Source organism: Astatotilapia calliptera, chromosome 19 (assembly GCF_964374335.1).
Source record: "Astatotilapia calliptera chromosome 19, fAstCal68.1, whole genome shotgun sequence".
In the NCBI taxonomy this organism is placed as follows: Eukaryota; Metazoa; Chordata; class Actinopteri; order Cichliformes; family Cichlidae; genus Astatotilapia; species Astatotilapia calliptera.
The window spans coordinates 25,005,826-25,027,063 of NC_137440.1; the positions used below are offsets into that span (position 1 = coordinate 25,005,826).

A 21,238-nucleotide genomic window follows, 5' to 3' on the forward strand; every position below is an offset into this window, starting at 1 on the left:
AACAAGATGGATTTTGCTATATCCCCGGACCCTCCTGATGTGCATCCTGCTGAGTCTCCCTCAGAGGTCAAAGGTTGGAAATTTATGAATGATATTGTACTCTGAAGCAGCAGTCACAGGCAGCACGGTTACGCCGTGTTTCCAATGTTCTGCAGCAGCACTTTTTCTATATCTCTGGATCACATACAAAGGGAGGAATAAAGAGAAGGTAGTCACCAGGATTAAAACTGAATAGTGCATTAATGTTTGGCAGTGCAAGTCCTCAGCTGCAGAACCACATAATCATTTATAATGAGCAATATTTGTTTTTGATTTTCTTCTTGCTCAAAGTATTACAGTCTAAAACTTTTTTTCCCCTTTTTTAAATCAGCACACACGCTTTTTGCTCCCACCGCATGTTTCTGCTTTCACTACATAATTTAATATACTGTGTAATTTCTTCTACACCTCAATTCAATCAGCACTGACAATGGGACCTTTGACATTTTGACACATTAAGTGGAGGTCGGCCTCAGAGAACAATGTCATTGCTCTAGAAACAGCACCTAAAGAAAAAAAAACCTCATTTCTGATCCCTTCACATTCGAACTAGACAAGCGGCATCCTGGGATTTCTGTTCAGCATAGAGAGAGTACCTGTAATCTGACTCTCCACGTCTAAATGGGAGTTGAATAGGTTACATTGTGCAACACCAAATAAAATGCTTGCAATGCTTTAGTGAGTGTTTTTCATGGTTGGAGGCGAAATGGGGTTTGTGACGATATTTGAGCGTTTAATGCTATAAACACACAGACTTCCCTCCCTCTGGCATATGGATGGCTCCCAGGGACGCTTTGCATGTAAATATTCATAGTGTGATGGGATGGGCGATTAATTATTAAGCACAGCATAGAACTGTAATACTTGAATCTTGTTTTTTTATTTGCTGTACCTGAGGATGAACATTTTGAGGTGAAATGGGTCATATTTCAAAAAAACATTCTTCCGGTGAGGCTGAAGAAATTGAAGAAAAGCTGTTAAGAAATAGAGAGCAATAATTATCAAGCAGAACATGCAAAATATGTATGAATATACATAATTAACATCATAGCTAAAAGGCAAAGAAAGTTGATGATAACAGCAGAGCACAGAAACGTTTCTCTTACATCAAAATCAGGGGCATGACCACTCTAAAACGAATAACATGAAAGTCTGAGCGCTTCCTGTTTAACTTTCCAGGTGAACTCCATTGGCACACATTCCTGAAGTGTTTTTTTTTTTTTTCCCTCCGCTAAGCTTTGCGGCCTCATGACAAACTGTCACACTATGATGGAGCTCGAGTGGGGCCACCAGTGAGAGGTGGTTAGAGGGCCATACCTGATCTTCAAATTGCAGATATTTGACAACTAAGAAGAGAGCTGGGTCTGTATGGTTGGGTAAAGAACAAGGAAGGAGCAGTGAAGAGTTAAATAAAGTGTAATTTTACACTCATAACGTTTGCTTGAGTAGAAGAAGCTTCACTCAAGTAGAAGCTTTATATAGATTCAAAATGCAGATTGGCCCCTCCAAAAAAGAAAAAAAAAGGGAACCAGTGATGCACATCATTTGCGTTGACGTGACTCAAAAGCAAAAAGGACCATAAGATGCTTGCATCCTTGCCATTCAAGTCATTTGTGTCCTGAAAAACTCTGAGCGGAAATGAATTAACAATTTCCCTAGTTGCTGCGTCCTTTTAAAACCCTCATTACGCAAAAGCATTGTATATATTATTCAATCCCTTAGAGGAATATAGAACGAAGACTATGTTCATCTTATCATCACTGGGTTGTAATATTATAATCAATTAGCATGGATGAACTAATTGTCCAATCTCTCACTTGCTAATTAACCCAGGAAATATAAATGGGACAAACTAATGCTCCATTTTTAAAAAAAAGAGGATACACAAATTGAGCTCATGCTTTAGTTAACACGGTTGGTTTCTTGAATGGGTTCGTCAATATGTATGAGCTACATCAAAGAGCCGAGATAGAAATGGGGCTTGCACAGATGCAAAAAAAAAGCAGAACACATTTAAGATCCAGAATATGCAAATACATCGATTCTTGTTGAACTCTGGTGTTTGCATAACATCGAATGACACAGTCTGTGAGAGCTCTTGTGTGCCACTTGTGTACAGACTACAAAACACACTGTCCTCTGGGATATTTTATTTAAAAAGGCACACTCGGAGCGCGGCATAAATACACCGAATTTCAATGCGCTCTTATTTCCAAATTGCAGCTGCCTAAATGTGGCTGAAATTATGTAATTGAATGTAAAGCAGGATTGGAGTTTAACGCGAGCTGATCGCTATCACTCAGTCGCACGGATGTCGTAGGTGATGTGGATTCGCCACGCTGCGGTTAGACAAAAGGTTGTCAACATTTCTGGTACAGTGAGGCTGATGAGATTAGAGCAGAGATAAAAAGTTCACAGTGATAAACAGCGAATGAGACACTCGGAGAAAATCAGTGAGATATTTGCTTGTGTAACTCTAGACGTATGTTTCCAGGGAGTAGCCCTCGGCTAGATTACAGTACAGATGGTGACTAACTGCCCTTTAACAGAAATGAAAGTACAGTGAATAAACATATCTTTTAACCCAGGAACACTAAGACGGTTTATTACTTCAAATTTTATAGATACGGAAACTCACTATTGTGTATAAAATAAATGTATGTATAATAAATGTCCCATTTATGCAAAACTGCTATTTGTTTACACCAACACAAAATAAGGAATTGGCCCAAAAACGCCAGACAACTTTTTGTTTTTGCTCTCCGGTCCTTTGTTCTGTGCTGTTGTCAAATTTGAAATTTAATCCTGTTTTCACCTGACTCCATCTGTAGAAGAGATATCCCACATTCTCCTTTAATATTCACTGGTGGTTAATTATTAAAGGTATGTATTTGAATTATAAATATACTAGTTATACAGAAGTAGGCAAAGCAGGCATATAGCCTCAGGCTAAATTCTTCCATTACCCATTATTTTCCAGTCTGCCGTCTCCATATGCCTGCCTCCTTTCCCTATGTCATCTCCAAAAACACAGAGGCATTCCTTTGTACTTACCTACCCCTCCCCACTTTGGCCACCCGAAAAATCTCCCCCTCCATACATATGTGTGCTGTTTCCTTGAAGTAGGATGTCACACTTGTCTTAAATATAATGAATCACTATCTTCAAGGCATCCCTGGATCCCAAACACTCCCCACAGAAACCTGCCTAGTCCTCCCTCGTTTCGAGCCTTCCTACATGTCACAAATCATCCGTTGTGGAGGGCTCTCCACTAAATCATTAACATTGTCAGAAATGACTGGGCCAAGAGTGGGAAGAGCCCAGAGATGCAGCAAAGGCGTACGTGCATGTGATGGGAATATAGAATGGTAAACAAAGACACAGCCTTATACCCAGTCTTCCTTTTCCTTGCTGTTCCCCTTTGCCTCCTCTTTGTATTGTTTTTTTTTTTTTTTTTTTGCTTTCCCCTTTCATGGGATTTTCGAACAAGAGAGAGTAGTACAGTATGAGGAAAAGTAAAGAAACTGTCAAAGAAGTTTAACAACTCACGTGAAATTGCTAGCCTCCACTCTTGAAACTGCTGTGAGTTTTTCCTGAAGAGTTTTTTCTTAAAACTCTTCTTTGTAAACATTGTTAAAAAAAATATGTGCAGTGCGATTATGTCTCTGGGCCATTTTGATAACCGTATTTGGAGGTCCAGCGTTGAGAGGATAATCAAAATTATGACGTCTTTTCCTCGAGTGGGTTAACTTAAACTGTGACGGCTTTGTTGTCACACAACGATAATTCTCCTGTCATACAGCATTATAGTTTGTTCCATATACAGCATATGTGCCATCTAATGAAATGCAAGCTCCTCGCGTGATGCTTCTTATCAGCCGACTTCCTTTTAATGCTATAGCCATACTCTCATCTTAAGTGTACACTCCTACCTATGGTATCATCCATCAAAAGGATTACTAATTTTCCTTCAATTTCCGTTGCTCTCTTAAGAATCTAAAGGATGATTGATAACAGATGAAGGAAAAGCACAGTGGTACTGTTTTTAACCTTGCTCAAGTCATTAATCTGCTTTATACCCATGAAGGTAGTAAAGGAGACAATGAATTAGTCATTAAAGCACAGGTCAGTTTATTAGAATTCCTGATTGAACTGTAAAACGACTTCTCCCAAGATGCCCGAGCAGAAGGAGGAATCTGCAAAACTGGGGAGAAAAAAGGAGCTGAGGGAAGCAAGCGGAGGAATTTGTGCAGGAGTGCATTTTCCCATCGAGAAAATGGCAGAAGCCATCGCTAATCTGCCAAAATAACAGCTAATTAGCACGCAGAGTGTATCTGCACACAGTTTGGTAAAAATCATGCACAAACTGCTACATGAAAAATATCAAATGGATTGTGCTAGTTAACATGCCCTCATATAAATGCATGTAACTACACTAAATCATGGTATTTGGCCAAACCTCGTGTCTGTTGTTGACGTGAGTGCTGGCTTATGTTTGTGACTAATTATTAAGCCATTTGGTTGCTGAAGCAGCCTGAGACATTTGCCGCTCCCTAAAACAGAGTAATCATCAAATGACTGGCAAAGGGGTCATGAGACCTGACTGAGAGGATGTAATAGATAAGATCGAAATCAAAACACAATGCAGTGCTGGCGGTGTTAAACAAGTGGATTTAATTTGTCTTGGAAAACAAATTTGTAGTAATTAAATCCTGCAGCTGCAATAACTGCGAGTGTGAAAATAAACGGAAATAAAATTCATCGTAACGATCAACAATTTGGTTTTTTAAATCTCTAAATCTGTTCCTGCCAGAGAATTATCAGAGGGGCAATGTTCGCATAAATCTGCTGAAAATAGCTGGTATTAAGCAGCGTAAAGTTTAAGAGTTGCAGTTTGCAAATGCTACATTCCACTCCCAACAGCCTGGATAAACACATTTCCCAGTTATGAGAATTCAGAATATGACAGCTGAGATATGCCATTATTAGCCAGCATTCTCAGGCATGTAAACATCTTAGTCCATTAAATGGTGATTTTGTGGCCTGCGTAAACTCTGTTTCCATGGCAGCAAACATAATATTGTTTATTTATGTAAACAAGGGTGTTTGTGGATGGGATATGAAGATCAATATAAACAGCCTACCCTAAATGACCTGAATGGGGTTGTGCTGTTGTAGAATATTCTGTTATCATCATGCATCACTTGCAGCATGGAGGATGGTTTTTCAATTTGCCAAAAAGTGTTTATTTTAGAACTTGCATGAACTGTGAGCTGTTAGATTGTTTTGAGACCAAATGCAGCCGGAGGGCTTTCAAGAGCTGATTGCGACGTGTCATTCTTACCAGGAAGGCCACTTATCACAGTGGCCGACTCCAGAGGAGCTGGCAGGGCTTTGGGGTTCTCCACTTAATGTTTTGTCTATGACACGAGAAGTGAACTGCATTAGTTTAAGGAATGCCTGAATCAGACGCACCAGGTGCTTTGAGCATGTGGGCACACAGGCTTGACTTACACTGTGGTGGTTTCTTGTTTACAGCCATGTCTACAGACTGTCACCCCAGTCTGTCTTACTCCGTAACTAAATGGAACTTTCATTTCCTGGTTTGTAAATGAGTCTCTCCCTCTGCTTTTGTTTGATATTTATTTATTCAGTTTATGTGACAGGAACAATGCACATTAATCAACATCTCAGCTTTCACGTCACTGTAAATGTGTCAGACCCTCTCTCCCCTCTCTCCCCCATCCCCCCCCCCCAACTCTCCTCCCTCCCTCTCTCCTCTCGCTGTCGTTTCTCCTCTCCTTCCCTCGCAGTGCAGTAGCCTCAGCGTAACTCCAATCAGCAAATCAGCACAGTAACTCTAATGAGTGAAATTGCTTATGAGGGGAATCTGTTTCCGATGGCGGGCCCGATGATTAATGTGCACTGACAACATGTCTTTCCTCAAGGAGCTTTGCTAGGCTGTGGCAGATGTGTGACGCCACCTCCTCAAAGATGGCCTGCTCTTCCTCTGAAAGGCCGACATTCAAAGGGAGAGGGATTAACTGGAAATGCTTCTGTGGAAATTACGTAAGCTCAAGTGTTCAGGACAGCCCAGGACTGAAGAGTGATAAAATAGTATTAATATAATAATGATCACAATCACACTTTGGTTTTCTCGAAGTTATGATATCCATGTAAAAACTTATGTACACGCTGCACTAACACAGCAACAACGCAAAAGCCCACTGATCCAACTTGGAACTGGTGCAGATTGTCGAGACTGTTACTCTTGTGGAGTACTTCGGTTACCTAACCATGCAGTCTTTTTAATGGTTTATATAGTTACAGAAGTTCATTAGTAAGTGAAATTGGATACACGTAAACTGGCTGAATGTTTTATGTTACTGTTTGACTTTTATTTAGAATAACCGCCAAGGATGCCAGTTGTTGACGCTTGAAGTCAGAAATTCCACATATCTCCAGCTCAAAATGACATCTCATTGGCTGGCATGAATATTTCTTTCTCCAATGCAGTTGCTTGTAATTACAGTGTGAGTGATACGACCTGAACCTGATAATATGCTGAGTTGTGGTTGGAAGGTAACACTACAGGCAACTTGAAGGTGGTAATTTGCTACAAGGTGTACGAAGCAGATCCAGTTTTACACCTACACTTAACCTTCCAATGCGAACAAGTTTCATGAAGCAATCATTTTATATTAAATATACTTTATATATATATTATAGTCTAGTATTAGGGTACGACAACATTTTTATTCTTACTTATATAAGTGTACAAATTAGAAATAATAAGAAAGGGCAAGTATTCTGTATTTGTTTGAAGACTTGATTTTAATGGAGTTCAAATGTGCTTTTTTTTTTTTCTCACAGAGCGCTTTGATTTTTCCCGTATTACATCCACGAGTTGAAAAACAGATATTATCCATGTCATGATATAAATCTAGAATTACTGCCTTGTTGTTGTTGTTGTTTGCCTCTGCAAAACATTTCAGTTGCTTTTTACACGGGGCAGCTGTGGCTCAGGAGGTAGAGTGGATTGTCTAAGCTTTGACATGAAGACCGACTGAGGCGGAGATCAAACTATCAACTTTTCAACGAATAGATGGTAGAAGTGTGTAGAAAAAAAGCCCTGCACAGATATGTCTATGAACTGGTGAATGTGGCTTGTAGTGTAAAAAATGACTTCTTTTCAAGAGTGAAAGAGTATCTGTCCAAACTAATACATATGTAGTGTAAACTATACAGAAACTTTCAAGCAGGACATTAATTACTATCCCTAAACTAGTATAGAGTGAAACTTAGGTTACAAACTCCCCCCTCAGTTCCTAAATGACTGCACTGAAACGTGGCCAGAAAGGTTTATTTGCAGAACATTATGATTTCACAGTGAAATGTAATCACTTCTTCTTCTATACAGTTTTGCCATTATTAGTGTGAATTCTTGCGTTTTGGCCAAAAAAGTGTTGCGCAAGGTCACATTGACCTTGGTTTTTGTCTTTGCTCCACCAAGTTCTGCTCGGTTTGTGCCAATTTCTTAAGCATAGTGTCCATGGGACCGGGGTGGATGCATGGATGGACACGCTGCTTTTACCTGCACAGCCGCATAGCTACACATACAGTAATGTAGGACTGAATCCTCGTGATAGTGTTATATAGAACACAACCTTGGTCCATCACTTGTGATGCGATGGTGGTCTTACTGAGCTCAAATTAAGAAGTGTCACATGACACATTGTTACACATGAGGGGAATCCAGTGGCTGGAGTTCAGCCCTCCTGCTTCAGCTGCTCAGCTGTTTCCATTCCATCATGCGTGTACATTTCATCCGGCTCCTGTTAATGCTGAGAGATTGCTCACAACTAATGGCCGTTTCTGAATGTCTTATTAATGCTACATGAAATTAGCCATTTATTTGGACAACTGTTTTAAACAAGTAATATGATAGCAGCAACAAGCACACCCTTCTGCTTGCTGTGTTGGAGCTGCAGTTTAAAAAGTTACTGTATGCCATATATCATCTGCAATAAAAATGTCCATGATACATTTCAATCTTTTCACTTTTTAACTGTATTGGCTCAATAGCATGTGATGAGTTTAGATTAATAAGGAACTATTCATCTCCACACTTCACACTTCAAGAGAATTTCTTATCTACCATAACCATTCCCCAAATTACATTACACAGAGTCTGAAACACTTATCCTTGGTTTGTAAGGGTCTAATGTAACATGCACCATTATCGTAGAATTTCTACCTAACGACCCAACTAACCCGAACACTCCTTTCTTCATTCCAAGCTTGCAGATGAGATGAGACCCCACTGAGCCAATGAGCTTCAACAAAACTGACTTGATTGCCAGGGATTTAGCGTCAATGATCCTAGAATAACAAGGAGCATATTGTACCATCAGCACAGGGTTGCACAGCCAGGCCTGTTCCAGGTTAACAGGCTTTCAGATGCCTGGGCTCAATGATGGAGGTAATGATCTCATGATCCAGCAATACAGGTGAATAGATAACTGCATAGGCAATGGGGACTATAAAGGAGAAAAATTGCATAGTAGAACAAGTGGACACCCTACACATTGAAAAATGTGTAAAGATAAATTCAACGAAGGGAGATTATTGCATCATATCATTATATTGTTAAATATTTTTTAAGACTCACAGGGTGAGAGCAGTTAAATAACAACAGAGTTAAACATAACAAACTCATAAGAGATCATGATTAGATCATGAGGTACTAATAAAAAAATAACTATGGCATTGTGTCTATGGAGCGCATGTAAAGTATCAGCTTGCAAACAAGTCATTATCACAGTGAGACCACTGACGTTGTTACGCATCGCTGTCAATATTATGAGTGGAGCTTCAGTACTTTGCACAACTCTATATGAAGTGGTTTGACACTCCCACTAATTGTGTGTGACTTTTATCAAGCATTGAAAATTCATTTCTTGTAATTTCCGCTGCAAAGACACCTTGTCAGCCTGTCCCTGCCAGATGCCAAAGTAGTGGCGAATGAGTGAAAGAAAAAAAAACAGCTCATTTTGATTATTAAGATATGATTGACACCAAAACAAAGAGCAGTCATAGTGCATTGTGCATTTGTTTTTAATTTTCCACAAGTTTTTAATCACAATGTATGACATCTGTCACCGGGAGGCCTCTGTGATGTGACTGACGGAAAAGGCACATTTGTGGTGGAGGCACAACAGAGTGTTTATATATGATGCTTTCTGCATATGTGCATAAAAATATCTGCAGTAAAGACAAGCTTGCATGCATCTATATGCAGTCCTTCTTTGTCTGCATGTGCATATAGGAAACATGCACGTGAGTTGACGCTGATAGGACAAAAGCAAGGTAGCATTATCATTACTTAACATATCTGCCTGTCTGCGACCACCACTCATAAGCTTAGTCCCTGTCGCTAACCGCCTTGGGAGTTCAGATAATGTTCCGTGGCTGACAGAAGACAGGTTGATAGCTGTCAGGGACAGAAGCAAAATAGATGACAGGATTTCATTGGGGCACCTCTAAGGCGCATTAGGGACCTCAGGATCCCAATCCCCAAACATGCAATGAAGAATCATTTTGTCACAAAGGCACAGGGTCGCCCATCACTGTCTATTGCATGCCTTGATTAATCGTAGGGATGGATCAACATTATGTCCTATTCAGGGAGATGCTTAATTGCCTCTGCTATCCAACTCATCCATTGCCCTAATGATTGTGCGTCTGCTCATCTGGACACATGGGTAGTCTGGCGGACTGTAGCTTAGCAGGACAGGACCCCCTTAAACATCATCACCAGCTGAGAGCTTACCCTCTTCAGACACCTTTACCTCCCCCCAACTGCGAATATGTGGATAAATGGAGCCGGCTTCATCGCCCGTAGCCCCGTGTTTATATTCACAGCAGAATGTCTGCGAGTGTTAATGTATGTAGATTTCATTTCTGATGAGTGATTATTTGACTGCTCATTTTGCCTAAGATTTATGGCACTCTCTCTATCTCCTGACTGCAGTGCCACTCTTATCTTTAATAAAAGAGATGAGGACATTAATCAGGTTTTGTTGGCGGCCCTTACTAAGACATTAAATGTATTGTATGGGGTGAGTAAACACGCTTCACATCCTTCTCTCTCACAGTAGAGAGAGACTGGAGGAAGGAGGGTGAGGGACAGGCAAGAGGCGAGTGAGAAGGAAAAAAAAAACCTCATTATATTTATCATAATTTCACATCTGCTGTTTTTGAAGCAATGTACCATGAGCCCATAAAGTGTATTACAACTGGGCATAAATTCAACTGATTTGTGGCTGGAGTAGCTAATTCCTTGAGTACATTTTAGAAAAACAAGCACTGAGCCCTGAAATTGCAATTCTATAAAGGCTTTAAATTACTGAGTACAGAATCAAGAACTTGCCTGATGTGCTGCGCATGGTGACCGTGTTATAGGGGAAAGCAGCACTCCCAAGATAGAGACAATAAAACCTGAGATGAGTGAGCCATATACTCAAACAAAATAAAGGAAGAGAGGATGGGGCTGGCTACAAGATGAGGAGAAGTGACTATCATACCCCTTCATCTCATTTTACCCTTTTAACCACAAGGATGCATTTGAGAAGACACGTTTAATTCTCTTCCTCTATAATATCAATCTCTCCCTGCTTCATCCAGGAGGAAGACCTAGTGCAGACGCTAGAACCGCGTGCAAACCCTCCTCATTCAGACGTAGTAAAAATGATACGAGTCTCATCATTAGCACAAAGGGGAGGATGTGTACTGAGACACTCCTGGCCAGCCAAAACAGAAACAGCCACACGCATTTCCACCTATAATATAAGCTTGTGCACGCACAGTAACACACAGCATCCATTCATTAATTTCCCAGAATCACTAGCAGATATTTATGTTTTTCACTTTAACTGATTTGTATGACTATGTGATGCCTTCTTCACAAATCATTAAAAAAAAGAAAAAGAAATCAGTTCCCACTTTTTATACAAAAGTATTATTTTGCTATCACACAAATTCAAGGCGTCACGATGTCTCACGGTGTATTAATATTTCATGTCATTCTTTCTCCTTTCCCTCATGCACTCCCATTCTATCACCTACCCTACCCACCTTCACTGCATCTCACCTCCCCGCGTTCTTCCTCTTCTATCTAGAGTCATTTGGGATCACCATGAACAAGATTTTCATATCAGGTAAATGAATATCTTTATCACAGAGGCAGAAGCTGGGATGCTCGGGGAGCTGGAGAGAATAATCACACAGAGCAAACAGTCTAGGGAGAAACAGAGAGGCACTCAGTAATAACAACCTCTCTCAGTCTCTGACACTGCTCTCTGTGTACATCTAAATAGCCTGCTTACTGTGGTGGATGCTGTGGGATCAATGGCTTTGCTGTGGCTTACCGCTGACCTGACACCTTGGAGGAGCCTACAGGAAAAAAAAGGATGAAAGGATGTAGTGATGGTACAACACGAGCCATGACACAATATTTGATATACAAGTTTAAGAGAAGTGCCTTTTTTCTTTTAATAATTGAGACATATTGGTCATATTTTTGGCCACTCTGGTAGTACTCAATCACTCAGTTCACCACTCTGGTCCTGACATAATTTTTCGGCAGCTGCTCCCAAGCAAATTTATCATCCAAAGATGAATAATCCTACTCACATTAGTACATTTTCAATTGGTGTGACAATCATTTTGTAATTTTTCCAGTAAAACATGCAACTATTGTACAGATTGCAGTTTAAATTTACCCAGACACTGATGGTTCCTTATGGATGACACCTAAAGATTATTTTAGGGATCCTCTGACTTTTCCACTGGAGCTGTACAACTCAACTAGTGTCACAACAACAGTAGGAGTAGCAGTAGCCAGGATTTGAAAACCATAGCTGAAGCTTAATGTAAAATCTACAGGAAGCATTTAAGATTACACTCTAAATGAATGAAGTTAAAGGTCGTATATTAAATATACAAATATTTTGTATATGTGTATTTTTTGTATCTATATGAACCCATTAATTGCGTTCTTCGTTAATTGTGCCATGAACGCCTCTGCAGGCACACACATTATCAGATTTGTTTGCAGTGTTTGGCTAACCGTAGCGGTGCTAGCAAAAGTAGCCTTTGTTTTTTCATGCTAGTGACCACATTTCACTGCAGAATGCGGTTACACATCACTTGGTTGTTTGGGTTATATCCCAATTTATTTGATCAAAGTCCACATACAGCGGGTATTTACTGCAGAAAAGCGTTAGCTTAGCTGTCATCTGTTTACTTCCTTATTTTCTCCTTTGCAACTTTAATTCACTGTCAGGGCTGGAGAGTGGAGCCCAGTAAAAAAATAGTACTGGATTAATACCCTGACTATAGTTTTAAAACAAAGCATAACATTTAAAATATTTGTGCAAATAAAAATAAAATAACACTGATTAGCTAGAACAGTTTGTCACTAGTTTTATGCACTGTTACTAACAATTATGGAAGTTTTTAATAAATTAGATAAATCAGTCTGTTTCTGCATAACAGGTAGACTTTTCATTTACCTGTATGAAGACTGGGAACGCTTCATTCTTTTCTAATGTGGAGAGCAGAACAAAAAAGCAGCCATCTCTCTTTATTGCAATGCCCAATAACAGTTGATTTAATGGCTATAAAATGTGTTCATTAGAAGGTTATAGTTAAGAAATATTGAAAGTATACCTAAAAGTGTCACTTTTATAGTGAATGAACCGGATAATATAATCTAAAAAGGCTGTGATTATATTCAACTCCTGTCCTCCAGCATTATCTTGGAGCTCATAAAGGGATGAAATTTAATATGATGCTTTCAGTCAGTTTAATTGAATTTTAATTGCCACTTTGGACAGAAGGTTTAGATCTAATCAATAAAATATTAAACTTTTGGGGCTTTGAAGTGGAATGGTCTCCCTGTCGCCCTCGGTGCAATGCATCCTGCCGAATGGCGTGTATAAAAAGTCTGTTTATGAGATGAAGTAGCTGAGCCAACACCTTGCTGTTTTCCATAGAATTTCAACAGAATAGCAGAACAGCAGATAAATAACACAAGGCGAACAAGCTGAGATTCTATTAATTACGCTGGTGTGGAAGAGTGGTCGGTCACCTTCAAAGGAAGGCCTTTAATGTGCCAGAGCTATAAATATTTTGAAATGTCACACCTTGGGAAGACAGCATCAGGCCAGAGCCGTGGCGATAAATCAAAGCCGGAGAAGAACCAGGAAAGAAAAGATGGCTCTTTGGTATTTTAGAAATAATTACTAATACAAAAGAGGTAATGAATGAAGCTATAAATTACATTAAAACAGACCATTCGGAGAGAAATAGTTTATAAAACCCATTGCTGTTCCTTAAAATTACCTTCTCAGAATAGCGGCTATTTTACTTCATCCATCACTCATGGAGAAAAACATGTATGTATAATATAACTAACTCAGCTGACTGATGCAAAATTAATTGATTTTGTGCTGCTTTAAAATGGGAATATTGTTCTTTCCAAAATTACCATCACAGTAGTTTCTCCTTGCAAATATAATGCCTTACAATAATGTCCAAGGTCAACTTCTATGGGAACTATTAGAACCTTCCATGAAGTGCAACTTCGATCCAAATTGCAGAAGCTTTTCTCAGAGATACGACCTGGACAGACACCTGTGAGCTAGTGAGTGGCCTGTTTGTAGGCCACTCACTGACCGCCACTAGCATCACCAGCACACAATACAGTTATAAATCTGCAGGAGCCTTGGTAAGGCTGCTGCACGGATGGAAGGAATTTATCCTCCATCCCTATAGAGAGAGCTTGCGAGAGGAAATTGACATGGCCCATCCTCTAAGGCTCATAAAAGTCTAAATTAAATATCAAATGGAACCACTGATGGATAGCGTCCCTTCCATGGATCCCCAGCCCCGCCTCAGCCTCCACTCCCTGCCACGACAGGTGCTGCTCACATGACTGGAGAGCCAGACAACTTTGTTAGTGGGATTATTCTTGGTTCAGTGTAAAAGCCCCTGTGTACAAAATGAAGCAAGTGAACATAACAAGATGCCATTATTCGTTTCTGGTTTCTGCCAGTTAGATCCTCCCTTTCTTTCAGAGGATTCATAAATATTACACAGTGCATGTATGACTGAATGTTTTTTCAAAAGGAGCAATTTATCATCTGAATTACAGAATACATGATTCTCTACATATCCATATTTATAAACTCATGATTCTACAATCCTCAGCAGAAGAACGCTTCCAAAGATTGCTGTCAGAGCGAAACACCTCTATGGCAGATACACTAACACTAATGCCAACCCCACCACAATAGCAGTGGTAACACAAGGCTAAAACTGCACATTATGAATCATCAATTGTCGCCCTGCTTTGTATTATCTCCAGAGAAAATCCCAATCTGGGCTTGAGCCCACGGCTGATGGACACCCCATTATTCACTTGCGCTTCTTCAGCTCTGAGACAGGAGTGGGGATAGGCAGTAAAACGGCGGCCTTAAGATTAATCCTCCCCTCTTTCTCCTGCTTTCTGAATCAGAATGAAATAGAAAATTCCCTTCCCTTAATCAAAAAGTTTTTATCACCCCCCCCTCACCCGCACCCCAACCTGGAAGTGGAAGTGGGCATAATGCTTGTTCCATTGCTCATCCCCTGAATTGACACTGTAGTGTGTGATGAGAGGGATCTGCTAGTGCTGTCTTTTGTACTGTGACAAGCAAGCACAGCCCCAATCCCAAAAAAAGTTAGGATGCTGTGTAACATGTAAATAAAAATAGATTGCCATGATTTACAAAAATCTCATGAACCCACATCTTCACGCTAAAACATGGAAAACACACCAGATGTTTAAACTAACATAATTTACTATTCCATGAAAAAACAGGTGGGATCTGCTTGTCGTGTCAGTAACGTTGGAAACCATCAGCACCATCAAGGTTCATTTTTTTCGTATCAGGGAATAAAACTTTCTTCCACCTTTCAATGTCCCATGTTTGGTGCTCTCTTGCAAAGTCCAAATGGTTAGTTCTGCGGCGTTCAAGGAGATGAGGTCTTTGAAGACATGTTTGTTTTGAAGCTCTTCAGTCTCAGATGGTGTCTGATTGTTATGGGGCTGAAATCGACACCCTAATTTGGGTAGAGGATTGTTCAGTGTCTTAACGAACAGATAATTGGATCCTCTGGCTCGGTGCTGGTGAAATTTTTTTGGGTCTTCCACTTGACTTTTTTTCCATAACCCTCAGGATCATTTAAGAAATTCCAAATGACTGTCTTACTGCGTCCCACCTCAACAGCAATGGCTCGCTGCGAGAGACCCTTCTTATGCAGTTCAACAACACGACCACGTTCAAAAAGGGACCGTTTTTTTCCTTTGCCATCAGAACATCATGACAGTGTGACTACCTGACAGAAAATGACAATGAATCCACATTTTTTTTCACAGATTTGCCCTTTTAAAGGCATGTATTTCTAAATTTCTAATCAGCTGTAAAACAGCCTGTTTTACTTTAAGTGTTGTTCTCAATAAATTGTTTGCTCAAAAAAAATGTTTTCTCTCACTCCTATCTCTTCCTGTTGCACATTTGGGACTGTATATGCAGGTTTTAGACCACCATAATCTCCCATCCAGGCGTCTTTTTGAGGGAAGGCTTTGCATTTTTCAGCAAGACAATGTTAAACCACATTCTGCATAAACAGCATGACTCCATAGTAGAAAAGTTCGGGGGTTGAACTGGCCTGCCTGCAGTCCAGACCACCAATTTCCAGCTGTAAACATCTGCCACATCATGTAAGAAAACACATGACAAAGACGAACCAGCTGAGCAGCTAGAATCTTACATCTGATGAGAATAGGACAGTTTTCTTTCCCAAATGTCCAGCAAGGGATCTCTGCAGTTCCCAGACATTTACAGACTGTTATTAAAAGTAGAGTGGATGCTACACAGTGGCAAGCATTGGCCTGTCCAACTTTTTCCAATGTTAGCAATAAAGTTTTGTAAACTAAGGTTGTATGTCTGTGAAGGTTCTCAGTCATCCAGGTCATCATAGTCAAAGGAGCTTGCAAAGAAAAGCGTCTGGACTTCTTTAAGTTGCTTGAAGACGTTTCACCTCTCATCCGAGAAGCTTCTTCAGTTCTAAGGTCAAATGGTGGAGAGTCCCAGATATAAACCTAGTGGGAGCAACCCCCCACGGAGGGACAAAAGGACCCCCTGATGATCCTCTAATCGCCTGAGCCAAGGTGTGAAACTGGGTGTGGGTCCCAATCAACCAGAGTTTCGGGTGTGTTCATTGTGAAACCTGGCCCCACCTTATCATGCGAATTCCTGAGGTCAGATGGCCCAGGATGTGAGTGGGCGTTAAGGCGTCTGGGAAGGGATCTCAAAACTGGATGATAGATGGCAGAGAGTTGGTGTCGTAAACCCCCGCCTCTGTTCAAAGATGGTCGCTCACAGTGGACATAGATGGCTTCTTGAACACACAATGAACACACCCGAAACTCTAGCTGATTGGGACCCACGCCCAGTTTCACACCTTGGCTCAGGCGATTAGAGGATCATCAGGGGGTCCTTTTGTCCCTCTGTGGGGGGTCACTCCCACTAGGTTTATATCTGGGACTCTCCACCATTTGACCTTAGAACTGAAGAAGCTTCTCGGATGAGAGGTGAAATGTCTTCAAGCAACTTTAAGAAGTCCAGACGCTTTTCTTTGCAAGCTCCTTTGACAAGGTTGTAAATTAAAATCTTTATTATTTACATACAGGTCTTAAGGGGCGATCGAAGCTCAAGAGTTGGCAGTTTGTCTTGTAATTGGAAGGTTGCCGGTTCGAGCCCCGGCTTGGACAGTCTCGGTCATTGTGTCCTTGGGCGAGACCCTTCACCCGTTGCCTACTGGTGGTGGTCAGAGGACCCGGTGGCGCCAGCGTCTGGCAGCCTCGCCTCTGTCAGTGCGCCCCAGGGCAGCTGTGGCTACAGTGTAGCTTCCCATCACCAATGGGTGAATGACTGAATGTAGTGGAAAGTGCTTTGGGTCCTTAGAGACTAAGTAAAGTGCTATACAAATACAGGCCATTTACCATTTAAGAACAGGGCAACCACATTTGAAATAACATGGTGGCAAATTTCGTGGTACTGTGCTGTAATAGAAGGCAATAAGGCATGGATATATAGAAAAAAGGCTAATAACATCATTTTAAATCTAATTATCAGAAAACTTATTCTATATGAGGAGTGTCTAGAGCCAATTATTTTAACTAAAACCGAACAATCACAATCATCTTTTCCTCGTGCTCACAGGTTGGTAATGTGCGGCATAAAGTGAGATGTGATTTGGCTCTCAGTGAGATCAAGCATCAGGTGAGCTGTGAAGTTGCGGTTGTAGTTGTCTCTTTCCTCATCCAGCTAAGCTCACCAAAGCCTCGATGCCATCATGCCTTAGTCGGCCCGCATCACTTAGCAGAGGGGTGTGAATTTGTTTTTACGGAGGCGTTAATGAACTGTGGGCTTTGCGGCCTTAATGAGAGTGTGCCTCTATTGAGCAAAGGTACCTGGGAGGATAATAAGAGTTCACAATTCACAAACGTATCCCTCGCTGCCGCTTATATGGTGTTTTAACAAAAGAGCTGTTGATGGCCGCTGATGCAGTTCATCTCTGACCTGGCAAATCAGCTGCGCAAGGAAACAAGACTACGGGAGTATTCGTCATCCATCAAGAACATGCAGTTTTGTACCACACCTTCTGGCTTCCAGCCAAGTCCAAAGCGACCCATTGTACAGCAGCCAAAAGACAAAGGCAGCTCCCCCTCTGCTCTGCGAGAACAGTGCGTGGAGGTGTGGGTGGTTATGCAGATCACTAATTGTACAGGCCACCGGGGAAAGAGAGAACGGAATGGCAGCCTCTCTGCAAGACATAGCGAGGGAGGGGAGGGACGGACTGGTGTGAGCCACCCTCCTTTCTCTCTCACTCCCTCTCTTTCTCCTTCTTTTTCACTCTCTACCCTAAATTGGCAGCTGGCAGGCAAATGAATGCAGTGTGAAGTGAGCCCACTGAAGTGCAGGGTCCTGCTGTTCAGGCAACAAAGGAGCTCCATGCGAGACATCTGCTGTTCAGTTATCAGAATACATTTAGTCACGTGCCTCCCTTCCCGTGCTCTTTCTCCATTCCTCTTCCACCAAAGCCATGCAACATCCATTCTGTCAACTGAGAACTGAGCCTTTCTTTCCAGCCAGTCCTCTTCAACAGCATTCTTCTTTAGATCACTCCTCCACTGATACTCCCCCCATCGCTCTCTCTCATTCTGTGACTTGCCTTTACAATCCCTCTCTCCACCTCTTTTTACGCTGCCTTTATTTAAACAGTTTAGGTCTGGCAGATAACCCTGGAGTGCTTCCTATCTGGTCCAGAATGCTTGAACTCTGTGTGAGTGATCACAAGACGGCCTGAGGAAACAGCAGACTGAATCTTAATGAGCCACACTCGCACAAGCAAAAGTAAATTGAGCTTACCACCATGATAAATTAAGCTAATGAATGCAATTGTTTTGTGGCACGCTAGCTTGGGCTGGAGCCAGATGGTCAATATTTAGTGCAGAGTTTTGTGGCGCTTATCTTACTTTTCCTCTTTTCTTGCTTTTCTGCTAAAAAACAAAAACAAAACAAACAATTTCTTCCTTCTGTTATATTACATTTTGCTTCTATCTTAGTTTACTACCTCTGACACGGTTTGCATGAATACCTTTTAGGTATGTGTCCTTCCGACACGGTTGACCAGGGACTTGCAGCTGAGTAAAACAAGCATCAACGAGGACATGATAGGGGTCTGTGGTGGAGACCGTGGTGTGCATTTCTCCCCATTTCCTGTCCTGACTCACGATATCCGTGTTTACTTTAACATTTAATACCCCTAAAGTGTGTCACTCGGTTTGCACGCTCTTCACTCTCCACTTTGTCCTCCATCCTCTCCCAGTGGTGCAGACTAGCATGAAGGTTGCACATCCAGGAAGGGACAAACCCCCTCCTGTACTGCGTGTAAACTAGATGACTTCCTCTAGGCAGGTGGCACATATCCAGATGTTCTCTCAATTTCCTTCGTGTGTGTGTGTGTCTGCTATGTGTATGCGTGCATGTATTGCTTGACACACCCCAAGATGGTGACCTCCATGCTCTCTCAACAACATCACCACTGGAGCAGTTTACACCATAATGACTTGTACTGCCCGAGGCCCCACCACATCTGTGGCTCCCTTCCTCCATCTTTGTCTCTCAGTCTTTACCTCTTTCTGTCTCTGTTTTTCTCTTTGTCTTTCGACCTCCCTAACATGCAACCTGTCCACAAGTCTTCTGCTTTCTCTGGTCTGTCATGCATTTTCCCACTCACTTCAGCCTCACTTTAGTCAACAGCACTATTACTGGGGGGAAAAAATTGCAAAGCTCACTTCGCAACGACTTAATGCATGTCTAACATGACACCTATCTGCCACAATAAACAAACACATCATTCATGTCAGTTGGCTCGAGAAGGTAGGTGCAGCCCCTCAGTGAAGGGCCGAGTGTCCAAGATAAAGCGCAGGGTCTGCTCTGCACTGACTGAGTCTAATGTCAGCAGGAGTGACGTGTACTCCACCAACAACAACTCAGCTCATTACACACCCAGGACGGCATGGAGGGAAAATGGTGCATCCAAAATGTGACCATGTGCTGACCAGGCATTCTGTCCCAGTCCTCCCCCCCGGCTGTATATGGAGAGCAATGACCTCTTACTCTGATAGTGCGGCATTCGATCGATCACACGTGACATTTGTGACACTGCATGCATCCTAGATATGCATCTCCGCGGTGTCAACTTATCAGTCAAACCATCTCACAGACAGGACATACATATCAAAATACATGTTCAGCAGCTCCAGCAGGGAAGCTGTATGCGGCCTGACTCAGATTCTCTGACGATTTTACATAAGATCAACTGTGTCTCTGTGAATCTTGCCAGAGCCTGTTTCACCCTTACAGGTAGTAAACTCCCAAATACAAAGCAGACAGATAAATAATTGACTTCATCATCACAATACAGGGGGTCCATTTTTTTGTTTTTGTTTTTCAGAGATATATCTATATTTTTTTTCAAGATATACTGTACTAGAGCCACCTCTAAAAGATACTATAATGTATCTATCTGAATTTATGAGAACACACACACACACCAGTCACCACACACAGTGTCTTGTTTTCAGGTTCATTAAGCCCCAGTGTTACCCAGAGTGGCTGACAGGATGAGGAACAGTGCAGAAATCTCCCCCTGCAGGTATTCATTCACATTATCATTGGGAAAAAGCCTCTCTCGTCAGTGCCCTTGTTACGGCTCGAGGGGGGACCACTAATTAGAGAGACAAGAACTGCTTGAGAATAAGTCCATTACACCCATGTGGACCCAAAAGCTTAAAATACCTGGAATATCAGCAAACTCACAATATCTCCTCTAATCACTCTCAATCTGGCTGAGGGCATCTTTTAAAGCATGGAAAAATACGACCAAAGCATCGTAGAGATAGACAGGAGTGGAGGGAGGAAGCTGTCGGCTGTTTGAGAGGCTTTATGAAAATTATCTTCCAATTAGAAGCGATAATCAAATCATAAATGAACCCCACTCGTGAATTCTCAGCAATTTCTCCAATTTCTGTCTCTTTTTACGCTCTCAGTCTTAACCTGTGAGTAAATGAGTGTGTGTGATGTGGATCCAGCTTCAGATGAACTCACAGAAGAAAATTGTGTTAGTTTTCTCATCAGCAGTATTTGTACTAATACACTGGAAATGCCTCTATCAAAGTGCAGGAGTCATGTGCGGCTCCTCATTGTAGTAATACAATTTAGGGTGAAAGATATCAAACTGATTATCACTGCTCATTTAGTAATCTCAACCCCACATCAACAGAAAAAAGCAGCTGGGATATAACAATGAAAAATATGATCAACTGAATTAGTATACACAAAATACAGTATACATGCATATTGTACTATACTACACAAATGTATCAGAGGAATTTTATGACAGCTTGCAGGTGCTTCTGCTTCACTTGAGCATTTACACTTTATGCCACATAATATTCTTGCATTTCAAAGGCAAATCATGCATTGTTAAACTGATGGACCCAGAAGCTACTACTTACAGC

General features: G+C 41.4%; 1 long non-coding RNA gene across 1 annotated transcript in view; it reads right to left on the minus strand.

Moving 5' to 3' along the window:
• Window positions 1–900: 900 nt before the first annotated feature.
• Window positions 901–21,238, minus strand: part of LOC113012515 (uncharacterized) — a 102,881-nt gene continuing 82,543 nt past the window's right edge. Inside the window, exon 4 of the long non-coding RNA XR_013903873.1 lies at window positions 901–1,013. This is a non-coding gene — a long non-coding RNA (uncharacterized LOC113012515). The remainder of the gene's footprint in view (window positions 1,014–21,238) is intronic.